The sequence below is a fragment of the Perognathus longimembris genome, chromosome 15 (assembly GCF_023159225.1).
Source record: "Perognathus longimembris pacificus isolate PPM17 chromosome 15, ASM2315922v1, whole genome shotgun sequence".
In the NCBI taxonomy this organism is placed as follows: Eukaryota; Metazoa; Chordata; class Mammalia; order Rodentia; family Heteromyidae; genus Perognathus; species Perognathus longimembris.
In genome coordinates this window covers 10,019,658-10,027,896 of record NC_063175.1, presented here as the reverse complement: position 1 = coordinate 10,027,896, position 8,239 = coordinate 10,019,658, and the positions used below count along the sequence as shown (strand labels likewise).

The 8,239-nt window shown below is 49.1% G+C and overlaps 1 pseudogene; it reads left to right on the top strand.

The window, feature by feature from the left end:
* Positions 1-312: 312 nt before the first annotated feature.
* LOC125364256 lies at positions 313-4,594 on the top strand (annotated as a pseudogene).
* Positions 4,595-8,239: the final 3,645 nt, after the last annotated feature.

The window sequence follows — 8,239 nt, the reverse complement described above, 5'->3', positions numbered from 1 at the left end:
AGGCCTCGATAACCAAGAAGGCAAGGAACTATCTGGCGTTGTGTATGTAGTTCCAGGGCTGGTTCCAGGGGAGGGGAGGTAGCACAATTGGACCAGATCCGGGATGCAATTTCTAGTACCACATACACCAAAAAAGACGTCTTCAATTACAAGATTTATATGGAGAACATTGTTCCTATATGCCAAACATATAAGAAGAGCTGCAGTCCCTAATTGGAAGCAAAATACTTCATCCACCATCTTTTAAATTCGAAGCTATTATTAAATATCTAATTCCTCCCCCAAAGATTGAAAAAAAAAAAATGAAGCGCAATGGAGATGTCCTTTGTTAGCTCGTTATCCTAACTAAGGGGTGGCTGGCCGGTGAGGCGTGACTGCGCTGGCCTGCACCTCTCCCTCTCCCGGGGCGCAGGCCTTCGCCGCCACGCCCCGATTCCCGTGGGTTTGGAGAGTGGGAGGGTTTTCCGGGCTGGGTCCCCGCGCGCGCGGGGAGCTCACCACCGAGCTGGCCCCGCGGGCTGCGTGAGGTTGGGGCGGGGGCCGCGCCTGGCGCGCACCGCGAGGCCCCCGGAGGCGCACGGCCGGCCGGCTCCGGCTCCGGCGGGGCGCACGGGCCCGGGAGACGCAGAGTGGGGGGGGGGGGGGCTCCGCCGGGGCTCGGGGCCGCCTCCGGATCCCCGCGTGTGCCGCCCCGGCCGGGCGCGAGCCCCGAGTCTCCCCCTACAGACTCCCCTACCCCCCCCCGCCCCGCGAAGCCTCCGCGACCAGGACCCCCGGAGGCCGAGCTGCGGGGCTGCGAGGCGCAGATCGAAATCGCAAGCGCCACGTGGTCCCCGGGTCCTGACGCTGGGGCGGGAGCCGCCGCCCACGGGAGGCAGAGCCGGGGCGCCCTACCGGGCCGCAGCTCGCGCCCAGACGGCGCCGCGATCGCCGGAGCCGGAGCGCAGCCTCCCGGGTGCCGCACAGGAAGCGGCCGGCTCCGCAGCTCCCCGGCGCTTCCGGCCTCCCTACGCGCGGATCCCCGGTCTCCCCAGCCGGCCAGGGCACCCCGCGGGCGGCCCGAAAGGCGAGGTGCAGGGCGGAGAGCGGCCCGGCGTTCCCGAGGGCTCGGGCCTCTGTTCCTTAAAGCAGCCCCGAAAATGCAACGGCGACACAGCCCGGTGGAGAGTAACTCAGCGCCAGCACCCGACGCGCCCAGCCAGGGCGCCCTGCAGGGGGCGACACAGAAGGCAGGCTTGCCGGCAGCCAGTCCGGGGCTGACCTGAGAACCCGAGTGACTAAATACAAGTTTTACTGTTCAAGTTATAACAGCTTCCAAACCCTGGAGATGACTCCTGCCAGAGGGCTGCACCCTCACCCGTGAGACTAGTTTCTTGTCGTTTGACATTTTAAAATATAGGGAGCCCTTGTTCCCCTCTGTACCTGGGTAACAACCATGGTAACGGACAGTAAAAAATGATCATAGTCATAGACTATAGAAATAACCATAATAGCAGTAGAAATGCCATGGTAGCTGTTGGGTTGGTTTACTTATGATTGGGTACTGGACTGTTTTAGCCCACTCAAGCTTGCTTAGTGGTAATGGGAAAACATGGTCGCAATTGTTAAAATAAAGTTGGTACTAGGTCAGTCTGCAGAATTCTGCTTCTGTAAACGGCTTGCTTAACCCATTTGTGACTTGCTCTACCCCCTGCACTAACCCCCTGCATCAGTGACCACCTGCTGTTAGTTCCTGGTATGGAGGCCTGTTCCCTTTATCTTAACCAAAATAGGTAACTGAAAGGGTAGACAGCCAATAGAAATAGGACAAGATTTGCTTGCTAAAACCCATCCAATCAAGTATCTGCCAAGTTGGAAATACCCTGCCCCTGTTGTAATCACAATAAAAACCCTGCCTATCTGGGGGTCGGGACTCTCAATCCAGATCCGCTGCTTAGGTGATGGTTGAGAGTCCAGGCTCGAACTTGCAATAGAGACTCCCGTGCGTTTGCATCAGAATCAGCTCCTTGGTGGTCTTTGGGGACCAGAAATCTAGGCAGAACACTGGCTCCACCCAGGGCCTGCACACCCCACTTGGAACCAGATGGCCTACTGATTGGGGGGTCCAGAGACCACACGGGAGTCTGCAAACTCCCCCCTCCCCCTTGTCCACCTTGCAACCACAGCAATGGAGTGACACATGCATCGCTAATGAGCCAACCCCAAGAGGGAGGAGCGGCTCAGACATGCTAATGAGCCAGCCCTAAAAGTGGCTAGGAGGTGGCTTTGAGATGGGAAGGAACTAGAATGAGCTATCGCTGAGGTGACTTGGCTGAGACCCTATAAAACTGTAATCTCACATACACCAAGGGATGAAATACAAGGAAGCACACCGGTGTGAAAACTCATGTTCTCACTGCTGCAGAGACAGAATCCTGGGAGAAGTGCAGTGTGGATAGTAGGAAAGTGATGCTGCTCTCTAGGGGAAGGACTGGCTATAGCGGATCCCATCATTGTCTTCAAGTATGAGCACAGTTGAAGGGGATCCTGACACAGAAGCTGAGGAAACTGAATTCTGTGACAGTGACACAGAGGGAAACTCCTTCATCGCCCTCCGAATGCGGATGACATAGAACAGAGTACTGAACCTCCTCAGAAGAGGCTTTGTCCTCTGAGGAAGATCAGGGTATGGATGAGATTACGCCTTGCAGGGTAGTCATTGCACTCCCAATTTCAGAATGGCATGAGTTTTGAGGTGACTGCGACTACAACCCCCAAGGTGGGAGGTGATGGAGGGAACTGTGACACAGAGCCATAACTGCCTAGGGGAATGAGGAAGTGTCAGCAAGTAGCCAAGCATGCCTTACAATCGAAGAAGATGAGGATTCTCTAAAGGGGATGTCAGCGGAAGTAGGAGATGTAGTCCAAGGAACATATTGATATGTGCATGAGAAATGTAAAACAGTATCTGAAGGCACATGGAATGAAAGTGGCTACAGAAATCATCTTTGAGATGTTAAAAGGAAAGATTTCTATTATAGCATGGGGCCTGAACTGGCCTTTGCTTGCAGTTCATAGACGAGTGCGTCACAGGTGTGATGACAGACACCATGTAGGAAAACAGACACCTGGTGAAGCTGAGAGGCTCAGGGAGTCCGGATGAAGCCCAGCGGTGAGGAGGCAACCACGGGGCAGTGCTAGAAGCAGCTCATTTCTGTCCAAGGCTCGTGCAGACTGAGGAAGGATCCTCGCAACGTGGGAAACGGGCAGAAGATGAAGAAAAGAGACTTGCAGAGGGGCTCACAAATTAACAAGCACTGCCCCAGGTGACGTAGTCACACAGGGGCATCTTGGGCTCAGAAAAGCAACTACCTGGACTGGAGGCAGAGTGGGGAAGATGGAACCAATTTCATCCTTAGGATCACAGAGCTTGATGTAGCTGATGAAAATGACACCAACTGGGATCTGTTAGCTGAGGAGTGGAGCAAGATCCACTCAGCACAATGGCTTTGAAGTAAATGGTGGGCCATCAAAAGGCAAATTGCAAACTGTAAGGATGTTTCATTCCCTATCTTAATAAAGGTCAAACAATTACATGAGAACCACCAACACCACAACAACAAAAACCCAACACCCAGTGTTTTTGAAGAATAAATCGGAATCTGGAGTCCCAAACAGTAATTCCAATTCCAGTGAGCAGCGTGTTCAGATGAGAGTAGGGTAATACAGCCAGATCCCCAAGCCCCATGCCAACCTTGCGGCTCCCAGTCCAGATTACCCATGTTGCTTCCACAGACTCTCCTGCTGCTACCATAAACCCAGAAACCATAATGCTGAACAGTAGAGCACTGCAGACCGTTGAGATTCTTCCATCTTTTCATTTATAGCCAAAAAAGCTCATGTCGAGGTGGTCCCCTAACTCTGACTGCTGTTGGCACAGTGACTCTGATAGCTGCTGCTCCTGCTTCTCCTGAACAGATAGATCATTATTCATGCTTTATCCCCAGAGCTCCTGTTGAACACAAGTGACAGTGTCACAGTGTAGTATAACCCACCAGGAGTCACCATTCAGACTGTTGCTGCAGAGGATATTGCTTCCTCCAGACCCCAAGCAGAGCTAACTCAGTGGTGTTCACTCATCCAATTTTCATAAACCTCCAGATGCACTAGCCGCAGACTATTTCCCAGATGAAATTCATCAGCCTAAGATCACTATGACATCATTTAATGGCTCATGTATCCAAGTTCAGTGACCAAAATAGCACAGAACTGATGAATAGTACTATGTCAGAACAGAAGTCTCTGTGACCGACCTTGAACAAGAAGAATTGCCCACTGATTTAGTTGGTGCTCATGTTACTGAGGATTTAGTCTCCTGCCATGGTAGAGCAAATTTATCAAACAAATGATGACCTAACAATACTTTTTGTTGATTCACCTCATAGCTTTATCCAAGCATCTGATGTCATTGACACTCACTCTGTTGCCTTTGACAACACTAACAGATCCCATATTCCAACATCACCAGGAAGAATCAAATATTATTGGAGCATGCTTGGGCATTCCTGTTCCTGAACACTCAAAAGATGTTGAGGAGTTGGTGAACTGTCATTAGGCAATTCGTAGAAACAGGTAGTTGTGCAAAAAAAAAAAAAGCCATTCTATGAAGTTACAGTATCTCCAAAGTCAGAAGAGTGTTAGGGATTATTATGGCCTTGGGGGAAGGCTGCCCATCCACCAGCCTTGGGACAATGGAAGTCCCTCCCACCTTCTGGCCTCCGCCCCTTGGGAGGTGAACACGTGCGTGCCACCATGATGGGGTTGTCCCGCCCACAAAGGAAGTTTCGTGATGTCACTTGATGGATATGGTCCTTAGCCTATGACTGGCCCTTTGGCCAGCCCCCTTTCTTTCCCGCCATTACTTCTATATAAGTGCCTTTCCATATTAAAGTCTTTGAGACGCATCCCACCACCGCAGCGTGTCCCTGATGCCTTCCTTTTTGCCCCCTCTCTTGGTAACATGGGAGGGGATTGGGGGGAGGGGAGGCTTCAGCAACCTTTCCTCAACTTAGCGCAGGTCCATGTGAGTGCGCCTTTGGCCTTCCGCTGGCGGAGGGCAAGGCCGAGTGCTCTTTCATAGTTTTTCGGGGTTCACCATTCTCCCCGTGGGGTCGGGGAGAAGGGGATCGTTCAGATCCCGACATCCGACAGAAGAGCAATCTTCAAGAGGCTTAATTCACCCGTTCTTTTGGTTTACATGTAACTACAGTGTTTAAGCCATGTATACATGTTGTTGCTGCTATGACTTTTTACCTCCTCTTAAGTTTGTCATTTGAGGTCCAGTTTTATCACAGGGTGTACCTGAGGGGTGAGTGGAAGTATTAACTGTCATCCTTGTTTGTAGTGTTTTCAGAAGGAAACATACATAGGTCGGCCAGGTTATTTCAGAAAGTCCTTATCACTGTGTTCTGTAGAGCTGATCATTGAGCTTCTTCAAAAGAGTATGTAGTATTAATTGGAGAAGCATACAGATCCTGGGAAACCTAGGTAACTGGGTGGCAGTGACTTTTAGTTAATCCACTGATGGCAGTGGAAGGTAATTTAGGCAAGGTAAAGAGGGAATATGGATAAAAATAGTTAAAAAGAAAAGAAAAACAGGGCTGGAGATATGGCCTAGTGGCAAGAGAGCTTGCCTCGTATACATGAGGCCCTGGGTTCAATTCCCCAGCACCACATACACAGAAAACGGCCAGAAGTGGCACTGTGGCTCAAGTGGCAGAGTGCTAGCCTTGAGCGGGAAGAAGCCAGGGATGGTGCTCAGGCCCTGAGTCCAAGGCCCAGGACTGGCCAAAAAAAGAAAAGAAAAACACCGGTAGCCAGGTGCTGGTGGCTCACGCCAGTAATCCTTAGCTACTCAGGAGGTTGAGATCTGAGGATGGCAATTCAAAGCCAGCCAAGAAAGGTTAGTCTGTGAGACTCTTATCTCCAAGTAAGCACCAGAAAACTGGAAGTGGCACTGTGGCTCAAAGCAGTACAATACTAGCCTTGAGCTAAAAGAGCTGAAACAGTGCCTAAGTTCAAGTCCCACTACTGACAAAAATGAAAAACAAAAACAAAAACAAAAGCCCAGTAGCTAAGTTGTTTTCACCCTCTCATCAGAAAGCATTAGTTTACAGTTACACAGGGAAAGAGATAATGTTGCCTATATTTAATACATGATCACTTATTACATGTTTTGCTATGTAAATTTTCCCAGAAAAGTAACTGAAGGGGTAATAGAGTTTGCTGTTCAATTAATGAATTACCTGGTGGGGGTACATTATAATTCTCCCTCTTGAGAATTTTTGAAAAATGAAATTTGCTTCTGTAACAAAAGGAAACAAATCAAAAATCATTCCAAAGGGTTAGGACAAAACTAATTTCTAGGGCTTTAATGAATTTGACCCTTAAACAGAAGTCACAAAAATTTGTATAAATTATTTTATTTATTTTTGTAATTAGGTCTTCACAATTAGGTTGTCTTTTCACCATCTGTTTTGTTAACATGAAATTGTTATAGGGCTGGGAATGGGAATGTGGCCTAGTGGCAAGAGTGCTTGCCTTGTATACATGAAGCCCTGGGTTCAATTCCTCAGCACCACATATATAGAAAAGACCAGAAGTGGTGCTGTGGCTCAAGAGGTAGAGTGCTAGCCTTGAGCAAAAAGAAGCCAAGGACAGTGCTCAGGCCTTGAGTCCAAGCCCCAGGACTGGCAAAAAAAAAATGTAGTTATAAGCAAAAGTTGTTGCCTAGGGAACAATATAATTAATTCAATTTGACAGATATAATAGTATTTGTCTTTTTTTAAAAAAAAAGTTGTAATCTGCTGGGCACCAGGTAGCCAATGTCTATAATCCTAGCTACTCAGGAGGCTGTATCTGAGGATCAAGGTTCAAAGCCAGCCTAGCCAAGAAAGTCCATGAAACTCTTTTCTCCTTCCTTCCTTCCTTCCTTCCTTCCTTCCTTCCTTCCTTCCTTCCTTCCTTCCTTCCTTCCTTCCTTCCTTTTCTCCAACTGTAGGGATTGAACTCAGGGCTGGGGTGATGTTCTTCAGCTCTTTTAAAAAAATTTATTCTTTTGCTCAAGGCTAGTGCTCTACCACTTTGAGCCACAGCTCCACTTCTAGTTTTCTGGTGGTTAATTAGAAATAACAGTTTCATGTACTTTCCTGCCTGGGCTGGCTTTGATCCATGACCCTCAGATCTCTGCTTCCTGAGTAGCTCGAATTACAGGCATGAAAACCACCAGTGCCCAGTTTTGTCTCTGTCCCCTGGTTGGTCTTGGAGCTTGAATTCAGGGCCTGGGTGCTATCCCTGAGTTTTTGTGCTACCACTTTGAGCCACAGCCCCATTTCCCTGAGAGACGCTTATCTCCAATAAACTACCAAAACCCTGCAAGTAGAGATGTGGCTCAAGTGGTAGAGTGCTACCCTTGAGCAAAAGAAGCTCAGGGACAACACTCAGGCCTCAAGTTCAAGCCTGAGGACTGGCAAAAATAAAATAAAATTAAAAAGGATACGGAAGCCAGGTCAGGTGCTGACTCATGCTTGGAATTCCAGCTACTCAGAAGATCATAGTTCAAAGTCAGTCCAGGCAGGAAAGTTCATGAGACTACTATCTCCAATGAACCATCAAAAAGCCAGCAATGGGGGCTGGGAATATGGCTTAGTGGTAGCATGCTTGCCTTGCATGCATGAAGCCCTGGGTTCAATTCCTCAGCACCACATAATCAGAAAAGGCCGGAAGTGGTGCTATGGCTCAAGAGGTAGAGTGCTAGCCTTGAGCAAAAAGAAGCTAGAGACAGTGCTCAGGCCCTGAGTCCAAGCCCCAGGACTGCCAAAAAAAAAAAAAAGCCAGCAATGGAGCTGTGACTAACTTCAACTACAAGCATCTGTTTTTTGCTTTGTTTTGTTTATGTGCCGATACTGGGGCTTGAACTCAGGGCTGGAGTACTTTTCCACTCAAGCCTTGTACTCTAGCATTTGAGCTCTAGTACAGACAGCAAAGAGTTACATGGGTAGAATAACAGCCCTGAAAGACGTCCTCATCTCAGCCCTGCCCCTGTGAACATGCTCTGCTGCCCTTCGTGGCAAGAAGGGCTTGAGGATGAGATCAAGGCAGAGGCCCCTGGGATGGGGAATTATACTGGGTGATCTTGTGGACACACCTTAGGTCTAATCACATATCCACATTTTTTTCCCCTAGGGCTGGGGGTACAATT